Genomic DNA, 5,660 nt, shown 5'->3' on the forward strand with positions numbered 1-5,660 from the left:
GCTTTCTTAAATGGAGAATTGGAGGAAGAGATTTACATGAAACAGCCTGAGGGTTTTGTGGTTCCTGGTAAAGAAACGAAGGTGTGCAAACTTGTTAAGTCGCTTTATGGACTTAAACAAGTACCCAAACAATGGCATGCAAAATTTGACCAAACAACGTTGGCAAATGGATTTAAAATCAACGAGTGGGACGAATGTGTTTGCATTAAAAATACTCCAAGTCATGAAGTCATTGTTTGTTTATATGTTGATTGTATTGGGAAACATTGTATTTAAATATAAAGGTGACATGACGAATACATGTCGAAACACGTAGACTGGTCAAATGGTCAAAGAATTACAACTAGCCAAGAGGCACGAGTTGTAACAGATACGAGTAAATAGCAGAGGAAGAGGCACGGGCAAGAATACAAATAACCCAGCACCCGTACCTATCTAAGTCATTTATGTACGAGAATCAAAAGGAATGAATCTGACGTTAGAAAAGAATGCAGATACGACATTTAATAGGCATTAAATGTGGAATACATTAGAGAATTTGTATTGAATATAATAATTATGTAACGTAGCATTAAATGTCTTTAATTACTCATAATAGCCTCATTATGATTTGGACAAAACGTATATCTCCAAGATATCTATAAAAGGGGGACATCTAATCAATTGTAGGGACACGAAATACTATTGATATAAAACTTTGGTTTACTTGTTTTTCTCTTGATTATTCTCTTGCTACTTAAATTACTTCCTTTTATACATACTTTTGATTATCAATAACCTGTGTTCTTCTAAATTCCAGCTTTGACTAAAAATTTATTTTTTGGTTAAACAAATTGGTTCTGTTACCGGGAATCTGATAATCTATTTTCTTTTCGCTTAACTTTCCTTGTTGCATCAACTATGTCGAACAACAATGACAATATCCAAGGAAACCAAGAAAACCAGATAAACCAACAACTTCAGAGAGACCCTCATGATAATAACACACTGATTATTTCTCCACAAGGCTCTCCTCGGCAATCTCATAAAGGCACTCCTGAGGGATCTCATACTGATGGACATGCTCAATTCGAAAATGTTGAAGCTATGGATGAGGTTTTGCAAAAACTTATTACCGCACAGGTCAATAAAGCCGTTTAGGCCTTGGTTAGCCAGTTACCTATTGTACCCCCCACACCTACTCCAAATAACAACACTCTGGAGATCCCTCGTTTCGGGCTTGTTAATTCAGGCAGCGGTGGAACCCCCAGTGAATCGCAGGATGGAGAACCAGGTAATTTAGTTAATTCAAATTTACAAAAACTTGGTACTAACCTTGCAGAAACAGCTCAAGGAGCAAAGTGAGCGCATAGAGCAGATACCCGGGGTGTCGCCCATAATCAAAGGGGTAGATATGGATAGATATTCACAACAACCCTGGAAGCCTAGTGCTGCTCCACTCCCAATTCCAAAAAAGTTCAAAATGCTTGATATTCCAAAATATGATGGAAGGACAGACCCATGAGATCACGTGACTGCATTCACGACGGGTGTAAAAGGCAATGATTTGACTAAGCAGGAGATTGAATCAGTATTAGTCAAAAAATTTGGTGAAATGCTCACCAAAGGAGCGGTAACATGGTATTCTCTTTCACCCGAAAATTCTATAAATTCTTTTGCTGAGCTTGCAGATTCTTTCACCAAAGCACACTCGGGAGCTCAAAAAGTAGAGAAAAGAATGGAGGATATTTTCAAAATCAAGCAAGGGGACTCAAAACTGCTTAGATAATTTGTGGACAGATTTCAATGAGAAAGAATGACATTGCTGCGTGTACCTGACAACGGGGCAGCTATAGCTTTCACAAGTAATTTTAACGAAAAAAGCTCGGAAGCTACGGGGAGGCTCAAGGAAAGCCTTCGAGAATTCCCTGCTACAACGTGGAATGACGTTTATAACAGGTATAGTACGAAATTGAGGATTGAGGAAGATACTGTTCCACGATTTCAAAAAGAAGAAAAGGTAAGTTCGAGACGTGCGGAGACCGAAAAAAATCTGGTAAAAACAGGTACGAGCCTTACATGGGACCTGCGGGAAAGGATTCACGGTCAAAGTAGGATAATCAAAGGTACGATCACAGATCAAGAAACAGAGCATCAGGTTCTTCATCAAGATTCAGGGACAGGAGAAATAACTATGAGTAACGAGATGATGATAAAAATTTAAAAGCAAAATTCAGTGGTTACAACTTCAACGTTAGCACCTCCGAGCTCGTAGCTGTTTTGAGAAGCATGGGAGATAAGGTTCGATGGCCAAAGGAAATGAGATCGAACCCAAACAAGCGCAACCCTGACCATTGGTACGAGTTTCATAATGACCACGGACATAAAATAACATATTGTAGGTTTTTACAAAGTGAAGTTGATCATTTATTAAAACAAGGGTACCTTATTGAGTTGTTCAATGAGAAAGGCAAGCAAGCTTACATGAGGAACATGCATGAGCCTCCAAAACCACCTTCTCCCAAAAGAACTGTCAACGTTATAAGTGGGGGTGAAGACATCAAGGGTATATCATATACTGCAATTAACAAAATTTCCAAAGTAACAATTACCCAAGGGAAACGGGTGCAACATGTTTTAGAGGAAGACAACATTACATTCAATGATGCAGATGGCATATTAACCCCTCATAACGACGCATTGGTAATATTTTTAATTATACATGATACTAATGTGAAACGAATTTTGATTGATCCAGGTAGTTCCGTGAACATTATTTTACTGAGAGTGTTATGTGAGATGCAAGCTGAGGATAAAGTGATACCAAAGGCGCATACTCTATCTGGATTTGATAATTCTAGTGTCCTCACAAAAGGAGAGGAAACACTCACCACATTCGCTAAGGAGTTGTTAAAGATACAAAGTTCCAGGTGGTAGATATGGAGATGGCTTACAACATGATTCTTGGGAGACCATGGATCCACGAAATGGATGTTGTTCCTTCAACCTTGCATCAAGTTATTAAATTTCCATCGCCATGGGGAATCTGTCAAATTCGTGGATATCAACATACAGCCAGGGCTATCAACTCTGTTGCAGATACAAGCATGAGAGATAAAGGTAAATAGCAATCACAGAAGACAATTGAGGTCACCACAACACAAACCTCAACTGAACAAGGGCAAACAGATGTAGATTCAAGGCCTGATACCATTCAAGAACCAGAAGAGAATGAAAATATCAAAACAACAATAGAGGAATTAGATCCTGTCGTGTTATTTGCTCAATGTCTTGATAAAAAAGTCTATGTTGGAGCCAATCTTAGCCAAGGTATGAGAGGTAAGTTAATTGAATTTCTGAAAACTAACGTGGATTGCTTTGCTTGGTCCCATTCTGACATGACAGAAATACCCTCGGAGGTGATAACCCATAAACTAAATGAAGATCCATCGTATCCTCCTGTCAAGCAAAAGAAAAGAAAGCAAGGAACTTTCAAGAATCAGGTGATTCTGGAAGAAGTCCAAAAATTGCTAAAAATTGGTTCTATTCGTAAGGTAAAATATCCTAACTGGTTAGCTAACACTGTTGTAGTTCCAAAGAAGAATGGTAAGTGGCAGGTTTGTGTAGATTACACAGATCTTAATAAAGCCTGCCCTCAACATTCTTTTCCACTACCACACATAGATCAATTGATTGATGCAACTGTAGGTCACGAACTATTAAGTTTTTTAGATGCATATTCTGGTTATAATAAGATTAAAATAGATCAGGGAGATGAATAAAAAACTTCATTCATAACAGACAGGGGGACTTATTGTTATAAAGTAATACCCTTTGGTCTGAAGAATGCAAGTGCAACGTATCAGAGGTTAGTTACCAAAATGTTTCAAGAGCATTTAGGAAAGACTATGGAGGTATATATAGATTATATACTTGTTAAAACTCAGTATTCAAAAGATCACATATCACACTTATCTGACACATTTTCAATTTTGCGCAAATTTAATATGAAGTTAAATCCCGAAAACTATGCGTTTGGCATTGCATCAGGCAAGTTTTTGGGTTTTCTTGTTTCTATCCGTGGTATTGAAGTTAATCCTGCACAGATCAAGGCCATTAAGGAAATCCTTGATATACTTTTAAACAAGAAAGAAGTTCAAAGATTAATAGAGAGAATTGCAACCTTGGGAAGATTCATTTCTAAATCATCAAAGAAGTGTTTCAAATTCTTCTCAGCCCTTAAGAAGCAGGATCATTTCGAATGGAATGAAGAATGTCAACAGGCACTCAGGAATTTGAAAATGTACTTATCAAATCCACCTTTGCTGGCAAAACCAAAGGCTGGGGAAAGACTACTTATTTACCTTGCTGTTTCGGAAGTTGCGGTAAGTGCTGTTTTGGTCCGAGAAGAACAAGGTAAACAATCCCCTATCTACTATGTTAGTAAATATTTGTTAGATGCGGAAACGCGGTATCCTCAGTTATAAAAACTTGCACTTGCATTAATCATAGCATCTAGAAAGTTAAGACCTTACTTTCAGTGTCATCCTATCGCCGTAGTAACTGCCTACCCTTTACGTAATATATTACATAAGCATGAGCTATCGGGTAGGTTAGCTAAGTGGGCAATAGAGTTGAGTGAATACGAAATCACGTACCAACTTAGAACTACTATAAAATCCCAAGTGTTAGATGATTTCGTGGACGATTTTAGCCAAAAGATGCAATTAGAAGCAGAAAAAGAATTACAGGTATTCAATGGGGCTAACCCGAGAACTTGGACTTTCTTCACTAATGGCTCATATAATGTAAAAGGTGCAGGTTTAGGGATTGTCTTGGTACCACCTACGGTTGAGACCATTCGACAAGCTATTAAATGTCACTCTATAACTAACAATGAAGCAGAGTATGAGGCTATAATTGCAGGTCTAGAATTGGCACGAGAGCTTGACATAATCAGATTATAATTAAGAGTGATTCGCAACTCGTGGTTAATCAAATGCTGGGAACTTATACAGCTAGGGAAGCAAGGATGCAACAATACTTAGAAAAGGTATGGGAATTGATAAAGCAATTTCAAACCTAGAAAGTTATACAAATACCAAGGGATGAAAATGTTGAAGCAGACGCCCTAGCTAATCTCGCATCTGTAGCTGATGTGGCAAGCGATGCAAACGCCTCAGTTACACATTTGTTTCATTCAGTTCTTGATCCTGATAAGAATGAGGTAAATTTTAATAATTTAACTTGGTATTGGAGGAACGAGATTGTCGCTTTTTTTGCAGTATGGTACCGTCCCTGATGATAAGAAGAAAGCTGCTCGGTACTACTTAAAGCAAGGCAATTTGTATCGTAAAATGTTCGGTGGTCCCCTAGCAAGATGCCTCGGACCTTCACAAACGGAGTATGTAATGAAAGAAATACACGAGGGACATTGCGAGAATCACGCAGGAGGAAGGTCATTGGTAAGAACCTTAATTAGGGCAGGTTATTACTAGCCTAAAATGGAAAAAGAAGCATAAAGTTTCGTGGCCAAATGTGATAAATGTCAAAGGTACGGTAACAATATGCATAGACCTGCGGAATTATTACATCCGGTCATTTCCCCATGGCCATTTATGAAATGGGGAATGGATATCGTGGGTCCATTACCACAAGTAAAAGGACAGGTAAAATTTCTG

This window comes from Nicotiana tabacum, chromosome 11 (genome assembly GCF_000715075.1).
Source record: "Nicotiana tabacum cultivar K326 chromosome 11, ASM71507v2, whole genome shotgun sequence".
NCBI classification, from domain to species: domain Eukaryota; kingdom Viridiplantae; phylum Streptophyta; class Magnoliopsida; order Solanales; family Solanaceae; genus Nicotiana; species Nicotiana tabacum.